This window comes from Benincasa hispida, chromosome 5 (assembly GCF_027475165.1).
Source record: "Benincasa hispida cultivar pf3 chromosome 5, pf3_genome.v1.1, whole genome shotgun sequence".
NCBI classification, from domain to species: domain Eukaryota; kingdom Viridiplantae; phylum Streptophyta; class Magnoliopsida; order Cucurbitales; family Cucurbitaceae; genus Benincasa; species Benincasa hispida.
In genome coordinates this window covers 23,142,531-23,161,296 of record NC_143482.1, presented here as the reverse complement: position 1 = coordinate 23,161,296, position 18,766 = coordinate 23,142,531, and the positions used below count along the sequence as shown (strand labels likewise).

The window sequence follows — 18,766 nt, the reverse complement described above, 5'->3', positions numbered from 1 at the left end:
AGTCTGATGTATTCCCAAGTAACGCTAGCTAAAGACCTTCTCAACCCATTCATCTGCATACTCAGTGCATCTATCTGATAATCAACCTTTCCTCAAATCCGTCGCTTTTTTTTATTTTTCATTATTGCAATCAACAAAACCAAACAACTATATGAGTTATCGGTTACTGCAAAGTTTCTAAAATTTACCACTGGAACCTGTTTTCCCAAGTCCCATAGTTCGACCCTCGACTTACCAAGAACTCAGTGGGGTTTACACTTGGATTGCACTGAGAAAACTCGTGCTCAATGCAATTTCATCATCGCATTTTATCCATAATTCCACATCATAAAATAACGCATCAAGTTTTTTGCACTGTTGCTGGAGACTTCGGCAAAATAGTGTGCTAATGGCAATTTTTCTGATTTCTTTGCAGACTCTTAATCTCTGGTGAATTACGACCCGAAAATTGAGAAGACATTTAGATGGAGATTAAGAAACCACCAACAACAACAGTCAGATAAAGAAGAGATGGCGGAGTAGCCTGGAATCGGAGCACCAAAAGAAAACAACGTCATGAAAAATCCAATCCTTCTGGCTAACGATTGCAATAGGCTCATTAGGGACTATGCATCGCCAAACCTCTATGATTTCTCTCGATGAATCATGAGGCTTGCCCTCGAAGGAAGCATATTCAAAATGAAGTCGGTGATGCTGTAGATAATCCAGACTGCAGGACAATTCAGATGACGGCTGGCAAGGACCCGCACGCCCACCTCCATAGTTTTATAGAAATATGCAATAATTTTGTGTTCCCGAACATCTCTGCCGAAGAAGTTCGACTAACTTTGTTGCCATTTTCTCTATGTGATCAGGCAAGAAAATGGGCGTATTTCCTCGAGCCAGGAGAGATCACTTCATGGGAACAGGTCATAGAGAAATTTATGAAGAAATATTTTCCACCTACCGAGAATGCTAGACCAAGGAAACTCATAACTGATTTTGAACAAGACTTGGATGAATCGCTCAGTGATGCCTGGGCGAGGTTTAAGAGGTTGGTTAGGGACTGTCCACACAATGGATTGCCAGACTGCCTTCAAATGGAAATCTTTTTATCATAGTTTAAATCCCGCTTCGCAGACTACTGCCAATGCGGCAGCTATTGGTGGTTTGCTTGACAAAACGTATGATGAGGCTAAGAACATCTTGAATCGCATCTCCGAAAACCACTTGGATTGGAGAGAGAGTGATCAGAGACTGAAAATCAAGGATAATGACGCAAGTAATGGTGCTATTGCTTCACTACAGAATCAGATGACCGCAATGATGAACTTAATTTAGGGAATTGCGATCAGCAGCCCAACACCGCAAAATGGGCAAGTAAATGCAATTATTCAAAACACCGTAAGGTGTGCGACTTGCAGTGATGGGCACGCAATGGAAGAATGCCCACAAAATCCACAGTCTATTTGTAAAAAATAATCCATTTCCGAATACCTACATCCCCAGGTGGAGAAACCACCCCAATTTTGCATGGAAGAATCAGTAGCTGAATTTCCAATCTGTTGCGCAGAAAGAAGGGCCACTTAGATTCTTTCTACGGAACAACGGTCAGACAAGCAATCAATCCAGTAGCTCACAACCGCCGAAATCCTCCTCCCTGAAAAGCCTATTGAAGCAGTATATAGAGAAAAACGAAACTGTGCTTCAAAGTCAGGCTACGTCCATCCGCAATCTAGAAATACAGATGGGCCAAATTGTAAGCGAGCTAAAGAACATACCGCAAGGGGCTCTGTCGAGTTTAAGAGAACTCCCACGCAACCTGGGGGGATTAGGTAAAGAGCAATGTTAGGTTGTGACATTGCAGAGTGGAAAAGTTGTGGAGGGAGAAAGAAAGGAGCCGAGCCGAACTGCTCCCATTGCTTTGGAACCTGAAATTGCGGTGACACAAGAAGAAGAAGAAGAAGAAGAAGCAATAGACCCAAAAGTTGCATCCACCTTAAAGCCAACAGAGAAGGGGACTGTGAGAGTGCAGTTACAACCTTTCCCGCAGAGACTAAGATCAAAGAATGAAGAGGTACAGTACCAACGCTTCCTATCTATGTTAAAATAATTACATATTAATATTCCATTCAGTGAAGCGATTGAGGAGATGCCTGCCTACGCAAAGTTTCTGAAGGATATGGTAACCAAGAAGAGGGGAGCTGGTAAGTTTGCCACGGTGGCTTTAACACAGAGTTCGAAATCAATAATTCCACTAAAGATGAGCGATCTTGGGAGCTTTACTATAGCTTGCTCTAGAGAAGGACTGTACATCGGGCAAGCCTTGTGTGACCTTGGAGCCAACATCAACTTGATGCCTCTGTCGATCTTTAAGCAGCTGAATGTGGGGAAACTTGCATCCATGACCGTGACTCTCCAACTTGCAGATAGATCTCTGGTGCATCCTACCAGCCGACTTCATCATCTTAGATTACAAAGCCGACAAAGATGTACCCATCATCTTGGGGCGACAATTTTTACAATAGGGCGTGCCCAAATCGATGTGCATAAAAGGGAGATCACTTTGAGCATAAATGGACAGAAGCTCAAGTTCAACATCATCCGTGCCATGAAGTTTCTTGACGAAGAAGACCTGCCTGACTCAGACGACGTCTAGAATTTGATTGAAGAAGAAAAGCTTGATGAAGCGAATGAAGAAGAGGATGCAAGTGCATCCATTGTTTCCTGTAATACGATCATTAAAAAGAATAAACAAGGAAGTTGAAATGATCGCATCTCAAGAAGAAAAGCCAACATAAAAAGAAGAAAGAAAAACAACGCAATCGTCCCTAGTAGAACCACCAACAATGGAATTAAAGACCCTACCGAACCACCTAAAGTACGCATTTTTAGGGCAGAATGAGAAGCTGCCAGTAATTATTTCCTCCAAATTTAATGAAGACCAGAAGAATGCGTTGATGAGGATTCTAAGGAAACATGTGCGAGCAATTGGCTGGACGCTCGCTGACATTTGAGGAATTAGCCCAACGTATTGTAAGCACCTAATTTGTCTTGAAGAGGACCACAAAGCAACGATCGAACATCAATGTAGACTCAACCCCGCGATGAAAGAGGTCGTTAAAAAGGAGATCATTAAATGGTTAGATTCGGGCATTATTTATTCGGTAACAGATAGCACGTGGGTCAGCCCCGTGCAGTGTGTGCCTAAAAGGGTCGCATGACGGTAGTCTCGAACGAAAACAATGAGCTGATACCGCAAAGAACCGTCACTGGGTGGCGTATTTGCATGGACTACCGCAAGTTGAATGCGGCCACGAAGAAAGATCATTTCCCTCTACCATTCATAGATCAAATGTAGACCATCTAGCAGGAAATGACTTCTACTGCTTTCTGGATGGCTATATCGGGTATAACCAAATTATGATTGCTCCAGAAAATTAGGACAAAACCGCATTCACCTGCCCATATGGGACTTTTGCTTTTCACCGCATGCCATTCGGCCTCTGCAATGCGCCAAGCACGTTCCAAAGGTGCATGATGGCCATCTTTTCAGATTATCTCGAGGACTCTATTGAAATCTTCATGGACGACTTCTCTGTCTATGGGCACACCTATGAAATCTGTCTAGCCAACCTGGAGAAGATACTAAAAAGATGCAAGGAGATGAATCTCGTGCTTAACTGGGAAAAATGCCATTTTATGGTAAAGAAGGGCATAGTGTTGGGGCACAAGGTTTCTTGGGACGGGTTGGACACTTCCTTTTGAATTGATGTGCGATGCAAGTAGGTATACGATGGGAGCAACTTTGGCACAAAAGAGAAAAACAATCTTACATCCCATCGCATATGCGAGTAAGACATTAAATCGTGCTCAGACCAATTACACCACCACAGAGAAAGAGCTACTTGCGGTAATTTTTGCTTGGAAAAATTTAGAGCATATCTGCTGGGAACAAAGGTACTCATCCATACTGATCATTCGACAATAAGGTATTTAATGAAAAAGAAGGACACAAAGCCATGGTTGATTAGGTGGGTTCTCCTCCTTCAAGAATTTGACATAGAAATAATTGATCGAAAGGGGACGAAGAACCAAGTTGCAGATCACTTGTCCAAATTGGAAAACCCTGAGATTGACCACAATGAGTCGGAGGTGAGTGCGGTGTTCCCAGATGAGCAGCTATTCCATATTGAAGAATTGCCTTGGTATGCTGACATAGTGACCACCAGAAAAGGAAGCTCAAACATGAGTGTAGATATTATTATTGGGATGAGTCGAATCTGTATAAAAAGGGGGCAGACCAGATTCTGCAACTATGCGTACCAAATGCTGCTCAACAACGCATATTATCACAATGCCATGACTCACCATATGGTGGGCACTTTGGAGGACAGCGTACTGCAACCAAGGTTTTACAAAGTGGATTCTTTTGGCCAACATTGTTTAAGGATGTAGCTGACTACGTCATGAAGTATGATCGGTGCCAACGCGCAAGTAACATTTCATGGAAACATGCAATGCCGATGAACATCATCTTGGAGCTTAAGTTGATCGACGTATGGGCTATTGATTTCATGGGACCATTCCCTCCCTCGAATGGTAAAATTATATTTTGTTAGCCATCGACTATGTATCCAAGTGGGTAGAGGTAGTGGCATGCACCGCAAGGGATGTGGCGGTAGTCTCTCAATTCCTGAAGAAAAACATTTTCACTCGTTTTGGCACTCCACATGCCATAATAAGTGATAAAGGGTCCCACTTTGTCAACCATATTGTCAAGGAGCTGCTGCGCAAATATAACATTCTCCACAAAGTGGCCACCACATACCATCCATAGACAAATGGTTAGGCCGAGGTATCCAATCGGGAGATCAAGCTAATACTTGAGAAGGTAGTAAGGCCTTCGCGAAAAGATTGGGCAACAAAGCTCGATGATGCGTTGTGGGCATACCGGACTGCATTTAAAACACCCATAGGTATGTCCCCATATGCGTTGGTATTCGGTAAGGCGTGTCATTTGCCTCTGGACTGGAATACAAGGCATTGTAGGCGATAAAGAAGCTAAACTTTGATTTGAAGAAAGCAGGAGAAGCGAGAAAACTTCAACTGGTCAAGCTGGAGGAATGGAGGATCAACGCATATGAGAACGAAAAAATTTACAAGGAGTGCACCAAGTGCTGGCACGACAAACACATATGTGGCAAGAACCTCCAAGTCAGGCAGAGGGTCTTACTATTCAACTCACAACTACGGCTCTTCTCTAGAAAACTAAAATCGCGCTAGTCCGGACCCTTCATCATTAAAGTAATATCCTAACATGGTGCGGTGGAGCTGATCACTAAGGATAGGAGCCGTACATTTAAGGTTAATGGGCAGAGAGTTAAGGCATATTGCGGGGGTGATTTTCAGCAAGAAAAGACTTATGTGGACCTGAAAAACTCGGAATAGAGAAAAATGGAGTGGCCCCTACATTGGCAAGCAACATCATCTGGGGCACAAACCTTCTAGAGTATCCTTTGTTTAGTTTTTGAACTCTCATTTCTTCCTTTAAGCATCAGTTATCTATCTGCATTTTACTTATTACTTCAAATATATATATATATATATATATGGAGCTTGCAGTAAAAGAATTTTGTTTTGTTTAAAAATATTTGACCCTCTCATTGTTTTCATGCAACGATCGAGGCATAGGATTGTGGACGTGTTACATGAAGAAGCAATTTATCTTATTCCATCACCACAATCCAAAGAAGATAGATCGCCACAAAGAAGGATGCATCAATACAAAATGCGGGTGACAGCGCAAATTTGGGGGTTGTATTCTTCCTTAACTTTATTTCAAAGTTTGCACTATCACATCGTATTTTAGTTTAAATGTTTAATCACCGCATCCTCTTTGATTATCGCAATCATTTGACATGGATAAATTTAGTAAGTTACTGTATTCTGTCTCTTTGCCAATTATGATTTCAATGATGAAAAACATACTTCTATTTCTTTCGTATATACTAGAGTCAACTTAATTTTAAGACAGTTACCTCATGAAATATTTCTAGAAATTAGGGGTCTACTAGCTTTCTTTCAAACTCTCTTTACGAAGCTTTCTGAGAGCATCGCATGAGTTCTTTCAATCTTTTAGCAATGAGGACATTGCCGCATTTTAAATTTTGGGGTGAGGTATTTATTTTCGACCTTGCTATTTTGAAAAACAAAATTGAGAATAACAACTCCACTGTCAACCCAATGGGGAAACCTATGTTGATAAGAGTTAAGTTGTGAAGGGCACTTACCCGTAGTTGGATGTCTGCATGACACACGTGGGGGCAAGCCAAAACAAAAGTAAGTTGCCAGGATCAACACATAAATATAAATGACCATAACTCCGCTGCCAAATAGGTATGAGTTCAGTTTGAGAAAGAGTGCATTGCTTGTAGTTGGATGTTCGTATGACACACGTGGGGGCAAGCCAAAAAGAAGGCAAAGCACTTGGATCAGCGCAAGGTCAGAAAAAAAATAATAATGTCAAGAAATATGCAAGGATAAAAGATCATTTAACACCCCGGTGGAAAAGTTTTGTTTTTGAAATAAATCATGCAATGTCCCAGAATCGAGTAAGGTTAAGCCTGTGATCCCTAGGTCTTAGAAATATTTTTAGAAGAGACTTGAATAAGACTTAAGGAGACTTTGGTGTATAAGAGTTGAATGAAGTATCCTTGCGAAATCTAGGAAAAGAGAGCTACGGTCGACTTGCTAAAGGAAATCTTTAGCTTATACTTGAGGACAAGCATTGTTTAAATTTAGGGGTGTGATAATGGGCAGAAATGCACGTTATCATAGTGCTAAGTTCTTAAATAATGCTGGCTTGAGTTGATAAAATATGATTAGATTGCGTCCAAAAAGTATTAAGTTTATAACATTGCGGTCGCATGCGTTCATCACATAGGAACAATTGATTTTTATATTTTTATGCAGAATATGCGTTGACGCAAGGTGGAAAGAGCGATCACATGAAATCATTGGTCGAGCGCAGCAATACCGCAAGGCTTTGCGGTGATTTGTGTTCGCAAACATCTGCTCAAGAAGGATTGCCACATAGAGTCGGCGAAACTTGGTGGGCGCATCTGGGTGAAAGGCATAATTAATCACGATGGGACATAAAGCTGATGACGGTCGAATCCGAATTAAGTTGATAGTCGCTAATTATAACAAGTACATTTAGCTTTTCGGTGACAAATATTTGACGCATCAGTCAGGGAATTAATGCCATCCCATCTTTGCAATTATAAGAGAGAAGCCGCCTTTCACCCCGGAAGCTCTATAAATACCGAAGGCATCCTTTAGAAAAGGAGTTTAGACCGTTAGAGAAATTTTCCTTAGATAGTTTAGCCTTGTTCTTAGATTTTCTTTTATTCTAAGGCGAAAGTGAGAGAAGGAAGTTGTGCCGATAGATCGTTCCGGTGAGCTTGGGAGAGTGCCGGAAGCTTCAAGATCAGAGAGAGGGCCAACTCATGTGGAAGCAGGAATATCTTTTGAACCGAATAGAGATTGCCAGTATAAAAGCCTCGGTCAGCAAGGGATTGCTACCAGGCTCTCTACCTTTATCTTCCATTGTTATTTTGTATTCAAACAAATTTATAGAAATGGAATTTACTTCTCTATATCTGTTCACTCTCTGTTATTTATGCATGAGTAGCTAAATTTGTTGAATGGGTTGAGAAGCATTTAACTAGCATAACTGGGGATCTTTATTTGATGCGATTATCTTATATTATGTATGCTCCATTCGTCCATTAGAGATACTGGGGAGGGTAGTCTAAGGATAGGATTTAGGCTTGGGAATGTCAAGTTAAAATCTAGGTTCGGGAGAGTTAGATTAGAACACATAATCAAGAGATAGGAGCTTAGGAATAAGCATTGTTTTCTATTAACACATCGCATGTATCCTAGAGATAGGATAGGATTGTGTGTGGTCACCTTGCCTTTATGCATCTTGCATCATCGCATAGGAAAAAAGTATAGACTTAGGAATAAGCTTTATGGATACTTTTGCATTCAGCACATGCGTCTTAGACTTAGGAGCACCGCATTTGCATTGGAAAATGACTTGCTGTGCATGGTTGTAGAATGATCGCATAATCTGATGCATTCCCAAGTAACGCTAGCTAAAGACCTTCTCAACCCATTCATCCACATACTCAGTGCATCTATCACACAATTAACCTTTCCTCAAAGCCGCCGCATTTTTTTATTTTTCATTACTGCAATCAACAAAACCAAACAACTATTTGAGTTACCGGTTACTGTAAAGTTTCTAAAAATTACCATCGCAACCTGTTTTCTCAAGTCCCTGAGTTCGACCCTGGACATACTAGGAACTCAGTGGGGTTTACATTTGGATTCCTCTAAGAAAACTTGAGTTCTCAACGCAGTTTCATCATTGCGTTTCATCCATAATTCCACATCATAAAATAATGCATCACTTATTGGTGTCGATAGATTGAAGGGGAAGCCAGTGAGAGGAAGGGATTTTTAGGAGAAGAACTCTGGAGCAAAAGGAGAGAGAAGAATGTTTGAAGAGATAATGGAGAAGATTAATTTTACTAAAAGGGAAGAAAAAGAGAAAAAAGAATGGGTGACTTTAATGTCAGTTTTAAAACGACGTTGTAGCTTTCAAAAAAAAAAAAAAAAAAAAAAAAAAGAATGGGTGACTTTAATGTCAGCTTTAAAATGATGTTGTAGCTTCATCTGTAATGATATTTAAACTCGACATTAAAGATCCACTTTTTTAAAAACTTACATTGTACTTCTGTGTTTAATTTTGTCCAATTGACATCATAAGCCAAATGTCTTATAGTGCCCAGATATTTCCAGGTAAGGAAAAGAATCTGCAAGATGATACTTTGATGTCGTAGATAGATATTATAAGACTCTATTTAAAAAACTTGCAGAAACATTGCCTTAGAAAATATAAAGCCAATTAAAAAAATCTCCAACAAACTCCCCCATTGGCACACACACACACACACATATATATGTGTGTGTGTGTGCAGATAAAAAAACAAACAACAAATATGCCTTTGGCTATATATATATATATATGTGTGTGTGTGTGTGTGTGTGTGTAGGTTTCTGGGACATCATAATACTGCAGCTACGGCGAGGAAAGCAAATAGGCAACTTAAGAGTTGTTGACCGAATATGCCTTTTAATTTGGTTCAACACAAACACTCCATAATTGAACCGAGTTTGAGTCTCTATTCGATATAGAAAGGTTGCTAGAGCAATGGATAAGCTCAATTTGTGTGAAGAAGGGCACCAATTATAAATGCCAATCCTGTGCAAAAGGGCATACTTAACACTCAAAATAGTTGTAGGTAATTGATCCCTTCATGGCTAAGTGGAACGGGATCCTCCAGTTAGTTAAAACATTGAATCTCTGATGGAAGGATGTTGTTCCTTCACATTCTTAGAAACATTTCAATGCAGAAATTGATTGATGAAAATAACAGAGAAAATAAATGGATGATGCCTGATATGAACCTTCTGGTAATCTGGGCTGGCTGAATCTACAAAACCAGAGGGTAGATTCACAATAAACTTACGAACAAGTTGGGGATAGTAGGGTCCCAAGTTCAAAAAAATTCATTCAAGTCCAACAGCATGGATCAACTCCATAAACTCAACACATTCTTGATACCGTCAGATAATTCTTTCTCATCTACAATTTTGCGTTTAACAACATACTTTGATGGGCTAGCACCCTCCTCAAAGTGGAAGGAAACACCATCTAACGGCATAGAGGGAATGTTGAAAGTAGCTAGCTGTTTTCTTTTAGCCTAAGTAAAGGCTCTAGTGACACGAGCAGAACCAGTATCATCATTGTCCGAGGTGCTCTTGAAACCCTAGCCTGAAGTTTCCTCAGAAGCAGATTTCTTTGATTCATTCTCAGATGTCTTAGAGGAGGCATTAACATGTATATTAACCGCATCGAAAGTACCAGCATTAAGTATATTTTTTCTTGATCGAAGCTCTAGGATAGTAATATCGTCTTCATCGTCTTTGTCGTCAGAATGAGCAGACTAAGGAGAACTCAGATGACTTCAATCGCTAGAGTCAGTAACATACTCAGATAAATCAGCATGTTTCACATTCTTAGGAATCTCAATAGTTAACTAATCACCAATCATGAGTCTTTGATTTGTTAAAGAGGAAGAATCAATCAGAGTCTCGACATTCTCTTCAACATTTTTAGCCTCTTCACTAGTCCCAGTACTAGCCACAACCGGATTCGTAGGAGCATTTACCAAATCGATATCATGAAGCACAGAGGAAGCAGAAACAATATTTTCAACAATAAACTTTAAAACATTTTCTTTAGAGACATTCACACCTTTGGTTTCAACTAATTCAGCAACAGTCTCAACAATACTCTCAAAAGGTAGGCCTTTTCTTTGTATCCCACCATTTTTCTATTAGAAGTGTGTTCGAGTTCGGGAATCGAGTCGTTAATTCAACTCCAAATCATAACAAAAGAAAATTTATAAATACCGAACTACTCCTATTACTACTAAAATGTAGCAACAGTGGTAAGTCCAATTCGATCCACAGAGAAGCGTGATTGGTTTCGTTGAGTTAATTTTTTAACTAGAGCGATAAATGGGGGTTTTTGTGTGGAAGAGATAACATGTGCGAAATTAAAATAAAAGGGTAAATGCAATCTAGTATAGGAGTCCATCTAATTTCTAGAGCAAGTGAGAGTTCCTATGCAATTTTTTTCATTAGGCACCAATTAATTACACTGAATCTATCAATCCCTCAACCTATTAGGAAATCTAATAGCCCAATTAGTAATTTTTTATAAAAATCCAAACTAGCATTAATTCAATTTAAAACTTTTCCTTCCCAGCGACATAGAAGTTAAAACTGAAAAACATTAAGAAAGGGTTCAATTGTTAAGACATGCTACAAGCCAGAAAGCGATATCTTGTAGAATGATTTATTTGGAAAGATTATACTAGGGAATACATGAGCTTGGCAAGAAAAAATCTAGACCCTAAACATGCGATCCTAATACGCACAATTTAACCAATCATCGAAGCATAGGCTAGAAAGGTTTTGCAAACAAGAGATTCAACAAATTAATTTGTCAGAAGAATTTATCGAAACTCCATTAAGATTAAAACGAATCCAACCAAAGGATTCACAAGATTGTAGTTAAATTAATTAGAAAAACTTCAAGAAATTAAATAAAGGGCTCTTGCTCAAAGAAACTAGAATGAATTTACCTCTCAATTCATAGACAAATCTGAGAAACCCAAAATAAAAAGGAAAACTAACCTAAAGATATCGAAAATTGAAGGGAATGGACAAAGGGTCGATTTTACTTCAGCCTCCATCAATTTGGCCTCTGAAATTCAGCATGTTTTGACCTAGGGTCGAAGAGATTATTTATAGAAATTGAGGCAGCACCACAACGCTGAAAATAACATTGCAACGCTCACTTGCGCACACACTCAGCCAGATTTTCATCAAAGTTTGCAGCATCGCGACGCTCTAAAGGAGCATTGCAACACTGCACTTCTGTCTTCCAGTTTCAGGGTTGAGCGTCCCATGGCATTGCAATGGTGGCGATGATGATCATTCGGAGGGTTGCGACGCTCGCGACGCTGCCCTGTTCCTCGATCTGCTGCTTTCAAGTGTTGCACGAGCGTCGGGTTAGGTAAATCAAGAGTGTGTGACGTTCCGACAGGGGCATTTTGGTCCTTTTGAATCTTTTGAAGCCTGGATGCTAAGAAAAAAATAATAATCTACTCCAAATTGCTTTAAATCAACCACAATCAGCTTCAAATAACAAATTCTACTTCTCAGTTGCTCGGTACCTACAAAATAGGGAAACTAAACATGTAAAACTTGATAACAAGCCTGGATTAAGCATGGAATAATAGCTCTTTTTGAGAGCTATCAAACACCCCGATCTTAATTCTCACTCGTCCTGAGCAAGATTATAAAATTCAGCCATGGAATTTAATAAGAACGTGTTCACTCTATTAATCGAATTCTTTCTCTAATCTCAACAGTCTTTAGGGTCACATAATAAATCAAACCAAATAATCACTCAATTGAGATTTGTTATAAAAAGGTTATTTTTCAATCAAAGTCATGTACAAATGAAACAGTAAGACACAAATTTTTTTTCGTAAATTGTAAAGTGCCCGAAAAAGTCTTATCCATCTCCTAATTCATCTTCCCTCTACTCTTGCTCGGTCATCGGCTAGAGACATACTAATATTTCTAATCAAAGAGCAACACAATCAAGGAATGCCCAAAACTCATGCACAAAAAACATAAAAGGCATTTATTTTACCTAAAGAGCTAGCTTTCATACTCAACCGTCAGGAACCTATCGCTCTTTCTCACAGGCCCTAACTAGACACCGCGGAGAAAGCTCTTTTCACCTCTATCTATGAATACACGCACACAATATTTTTTTTGTAGGCACGTCGACCAATGCCTCATTTATTTATTTATTTATTATTTTTTTAGTAGAGAAAGGCAACTACTATATTTCTCTTTTATTTTTCACACACACTAGGCTTATTTTTTTTTTTCTCACTATCTAGTTTTACTCTCAAGTACTAAAAGTTACTCCCAAGCCAATAGGGGGCCTTTCGAGGTGACAATGAAAATCCAAGATAGATAATCTCTTTCTAAAACTTTAAGGGATTTAAAACTGAAAATTTTTCACTTAGGTTCATTTTACATGGACCACATGAAAAAAAAATTGTTTATAAAAAGTTCAAAATTGTGAAAATTACCCTTTTTATAAACATGCAACCCATTGAGTGCATAATCAATATGTCATTGAAAGGAGATAGAAAACAGAGCAAACAAAAATGAGCATCCACCATGACAGAACCAATCACACGAAGCATGCTTCGCCCACCCTGAATTTAAAAAGCTATCCATTGTCCTCGATGTATATTTCATGCTATAACTCATGCTAAGGACAAAAAGAAAAAAAGGGAAAGAAGGAACAGAAAAACTCCCTTGGATTTTTGGGCATAGGCATGATCATCTGAAAGTGCTTCTAAAAAAGATGCTCCTCTCCTCTAGGTCGTCCTTACAAAAAAAACAACAAAAAGAAACTTGGTCTAGAAAAAAGAATAAAGAAAGCAATAAATTTTATCACCAGGCTCCCTCTAGGAAGGGCAAATTTTTAACGTCGATTCCTCGATTTGACCTATCCCCTATCAAGGTACAAAGAAATTCTCGTATTTCTTTGGTCCCTTCTTGGATGAGTCAATATAGCCCGGTAAAGCTGGCTCTTCGTCTTTTGAAGAGAACCAGACTGGTCGAATTTGATATTTTTCGTATTTGTAATAGGAAATAAAATAAAACTCTGGGACTGACTCTATAGAAAATAAAGACTCTGGCTCAACTAAATCAACTATTGAGAATAAGAAGAACAAAACAAAAAAAGAAAATATATGATATACCAGACGGTAGAACAAGGCGATATTTTTCAACCTCTAACTCCATCACTTGGAAATCGATGGGCTTAGGCTCAGGTTCTCCATAGTTCTCATAAACTTGTTCTAAACATGGCATGGTATCATCAAACTCATTGACCATGTCGACATTGCTTTTCTCATCGTCGCATGCCTCGGTGATGTCATAAGATGTGTGTAACAGGGTTTCACATCCTTTCTCAATTGAATTAGGAGATTGAGTGACTAAGTCTCTCAAACTCCGAAGATCAATTCCAACCTTAGTTTAAAGACTAAAGCTCTTATGAAGGTCGCGCATCTCCTGCTCAAAAACAATAATATTAATAGTAAGTTGTCTAATCACATCTTCTAATGACATACCTGAGTCGGTGGTGTGAGCATGCATCGTCATGTCAGATGTGGCCGGGGGTGAATCATGGTGAAAGTGGTCCCATCCTAGGTTTCCATAGTCATAGGACTCCTCCCATCTGGGCTGTCGAAAATTTTGGCAAAATTACTCCCCCAAAAATGGCGAAATAGAGTCAAGCAAGATCGTAAAAATAAAGATTTTAACCAATGCTATTCATATGAAAAAAACCGATTAATTGATTCGTCCATATAACTAGGATACCCTCTCATGGAGTGGTCTCGCGGCATGGGCTCCTCTGCAGACTTGGGCCTACTTGCTCAGGGTGATCAGTCCTACATGCATGCACCTGCAGCAGGTTACCTGCAACTAACTGACTAACCAAAGAAGTTAGCTCAGCCAGTTGACCTCGAAGGTCACGAACCTCATCACTAAGCGGATATGCTCCATTCGATTGTCCCCATCCCTATTGATGATGTCTTTCCATGCTTAAAATACTAACACAAAAAGGAAAACAAATCAAAAGCAAGAGAATACTCTAACTAGAAATTTAACTAACGAAACATCAATGGCTTCCCCAGCAACGGCGCCATTTTGTTGGAGTTCAAGAATCGACGCCGTTAATTTGACTCCAAATCGAAACAAAAGAAAATTTATAACTACCGAACTATTCCTATTACTGCTAAAACATAGCAAGAGTTGTAAGTCCAGTTGATGCATAGAGAAGTGCGATTGGTTTCGTTGAGTTAATGTTTTTCACTAGAGCGATAAATGGGGGGTTTTGTGTGGAAGAGATAACATGTGCGAAAATAAAATAAAAGGGTAAACGTAACCTAGGATAGGAGTTTATCTAATTTCTAGAGCAAGTGGAGTTCCTATGCAATTTCTTTCATTAGGCGCCAATTAATTACACTAAATCTGTTAATCCCTCAAACTATTAGAAAATATAATAGCCTAATTAGCCAATTTTGATAAAAATCAAAACTAGCAGTATTAGTTTAAGACTTTTCCTTCTTAGCGACATACAAATTAAAACTAAAAGGCATTAAGAAAAGGTTCAATTGTTGAGACATGCTACAAGTCGGAAAGTCATATCTTGTAGCATAATTCTTTTTTTGGAAAGATTATACTAGAGCATCAATGAGTTTGGCCATAAAAAGTCTAGACCCTGAACGTGCAATCCTAATATGCGCAACTTAATCAATCAACGATGAATAGGCTACAAAGATTTTGCAAACAAGAATTTCAACAAATTAATTTGTCAGAAGAATTTATTTAAACTCCATTAATATTAAAACGAATCCAACCAAAGAATTCACAAGATTGCAGTTAAATTAATTAGAAAACCTTAAAGAAATTAAAAAAAGGGCTCTTGCTCAAAGAAACTAGATAGAATTTACCTCTCAATTCATAGACGAATTCGAGACACACATCCATTTCATCGATTACAATTCAAAATAAAATAAAACACTAACCTAAAGATACCAAAAATTGAAGGGAATGGACAAAGGGTCAAGTTTTACTTCAACCTCCATGAATTTGGCCTCCAAAATTCAGCATGTTTTGACCTAGGGTCGAAGAGAATATTTATAGAAATTGAGGTAATGTTGCAATGCTGAAAACAGCGTTGCAACGCTCACTTGCACACGCGCTCGGTCAGATTTTTGTCAAAGTTCGCAGCGTCGTGACGCTGTAAAAAAGCATTGCAACGCTGTGCTTCTGTCTTCCAGCATTAGGGTCGAGCATCGCACGGCGTTGCAACGGTGGAGATGATTATCATTCGGAGGGTTTCGATGCTCGAGGTAGCATTGCAACACTGCCCTGTTCTTGGAGCTGCTGCCTTCAAGCGTTGCACGAGCGTCAGGTTAGGTAAATTAGGAGCGCTGTGATGCTCCACCAGGGGACACTTTTTTCCTTTTGAATCTTTAAAGCCCTGATGTAAAAAAAAAAAAAATCTACTCCAAATTGCTTCAAAGCAACCACGATCCACCAATTCTACTTCTCAGTTGCTCGGTACCTATAAAATATGGAAAGTAAACATATAAAACCTGATAACCAGCCTGAATTAAGCTAGGAATAATAGCTCTTTTTGAGAGCTATCAAAGTGTGAGTTCCTTGATGAGTACTCACCATTAGAGGAGGCTTAGTATGACAAGTAACCACACAAGTTTAATAAAGAGACGGTTGAGAGGTACAAACCCATAATACCATAGGGGGACTTGCCACGATCAAACTGCCAGCAATTCAAATTAAAAAACTAATTGAAAATAAAACACAATTGAACTCCTCTGAACTTCCAACAACCGCAATTAAGATGGTTAACTGCATCAATAACTTCATGGGCTTGCAAGCTTGATGGGCCTAGAACCTTAGCTGAATGGCCCACGAGTTTAATTACTATGCCTTTAAGACACATAGACCCAAAGCTACCCTCAAGGCCTCAAAATGATCAACATCTAATGCCTCGGTAAAAATGTCTTCCAATTGATTTTTAATGTTGTCATGCTCTAACTTGATATACTTACTTTCCACAAGGTCATGAATAAAGTAGTGTCTGATGTCAATATGCTTAACAGAACTATGTTAAACTAGATTTTTGGCTATATTGATCGCACTTATGCTGTCAAAGTAAAGAGTTATGACATCTTGTGGGCCATCATACTTTAGTAACATCTGCTTCATCCCGATCAATTGAATACAGCTATTGTCGGTTGCAATGTATTCAGCTTTAACCGTTGACAAGGAAACACAATTTTGTTTCTTAGTGAACAAGGAAATCAAGTTGTTGCCTAAAAAGAAACATCCTCCAGATGTACTCTTTCTATCCTCTAAGCTGCCTGCTCAATCAGCATCACAGTGGCCAACTAATGAGTTATTTATTCCAAACGTATACAATAAACCATATTCGTTTGTGCCATTTACATACTTGATTATCATTTTTGCAATAAGAAAATGACTGTTTTTAGGACAAAATTGATATTTTTGGCATAAACATCAACAAAAAAAGTAATGTATGACTCGCTGACTATTAAATAGACTAAGCTTCTAATTTTTCTTCTGCATAGACTTTCATCAATTTAAACTCCATCTGATTTTTTTTTTTTTTTTGACATTTTCGCATGTGCTGGATCTGGAGTTCTTTTGACACTAGCACTTTCCAAGCCGAGCTTCTTCACTAAACTCTTGGTATATTTGCTTTGAGAGATAAAGATTCCCTCATTTAGTTGCCTTATTTTAAATCCCAGAAAATAGGATAATTCTCCTGCCATGCTCATCTTGAATTCTTCTTGCATTTTTCTCACAAAGAACTCGACCATCTCCTGTAACATCCCTCCAAAAACAATTTCATCAACATAAATTTGAACAACCACATAATGCATAAGAGATTTTTTTTTTTTTTTCCAGAAAGAGAGTCTTATCAACTCCTCCATGATTGTGGCTGGTGTTGACAAGAAACTCGATTAACCGTTCATGCCAGGCTCTAGGAGCCTGTTTGAGGCCATAAAGAGCCTTGTTGAGTTTATATACATGGTCAGGATGTGTAGAATCCACAAATTCTCTAGGCTGAGCAACGTACACTTCCTCCTTTAGATATCCATTTACGAATGCACTCTTTACATCCATTTGATAAAGTTTGAATTTCAGGAGGCAAGAAATACTAAAAAAGAGACTGATAGCTTCAAATATTGCATCAAAAGTGAAGGTTTCATCAAAATCCATGCATTCTATTTGAGTGTACCACTAAGCCACTAACCTAGCTTTGTTTCTCGTGACATTACCATTCTCCTGTCTTATTCTTGAACATCCACTATTTGAGTGTACCAATAAGGTTTCATCTTATTCTTAAGTGATAACCTAAATAGGTCTGTAGTATAAGGATTAAAGAGGGATACCTGATCCTTGTGACACTATGGATACGACCAGCTTTGTAGAGGTTTACAAGTGTCATAAACTACTACAGATGGTAGATCTTGACCATTCATATGGAGATATGCGAGGGGTGTCCTATACAAAGAGTTTGTATAAGACCGGACCACGAGATGACTATTCTCTTTATATAACGCCGTTGATACTTGAGACTTACATCTCACCTAAACGACCAGACATAACATGACCTTAATCTTGAGTATTTTAGGAATTGCTGCCTTTGAGGGCAGTCCTTTGATTAGTATGGGTGAGAGTGACCAGATTGCCAACTCAACATGTCTACCATTTTGGGGATTTGTCTGATCTTAGAGCTGGGAACTCAGTTACACAAGATGGAATTCACTCCTTCCCTGAAGCAGGGGTAAGTAGATAGATTGCTTCTTTAGGGACCGTTCCCGGGTCTTGAACATAGTGGCCACAATTTCTATTTGGAAGAGAGAACTCAGTCATAGTAGGACTATGACTTATGTTTATTAGAGCGATCAATGGTACTTAAGGAGTCAGATGTAACTACGGGGCATAACGGTTGTTGGCTTAGCTGTACTTACGAGTGATCTGTGAAGGTTTATTGCACTGTAGATTGGTTGATATGGACACAAAATATATCTGTAGTAAGGAGAGTACAACTATCGGTCTTTAATCGAGTGCCTGGCAGTTAACGGATGGTGGATCCCGTGACTAAAGAGTTCAGTCAGTTATTCACGTAACGTTGGAACTTCAAGCTACAGGTCCATAAGATCCCCATGGTAGCTCAATGGATTAAAGTTGAGAATCAGTTCTAGGTGTTGATTTGAAATGTTCAAATTGACAAGAGAAAATTTGAATACATGATATGATCGGTGTGATGTATGAGATACATCAAGTGGAGGATTAATGTAAATGAGATTTACATTATGTACCATGAAAGAGAAAAAGAAATATGGTTTATATGTTTCATGAGATGAAATATGAAGACTATAGGTTATAAATATAATATGGTAAGTTGATTAGCATATATATTTAT

The 18,766-nt window shown here is 38.8% G+C and overlaps 1 non-coding gene across 1 annotated transcript; it reads right to left on the bottom strand.

The window, feature by feature from the left end:
• Positions 1-956: 956 nt before the first annotated feature.
• Positions 957-1,063, bottom strand: LOC120078904 (small nucleolar RNA R71). The gene has a single exon (XR_005482179.1). It is a non-coding gene; the product is annotated as a small nucleolar RNA R71 (small nucleolar RNA).
• Positions 1,064-18,766: the final 17,703 nt, after the last annotated feature.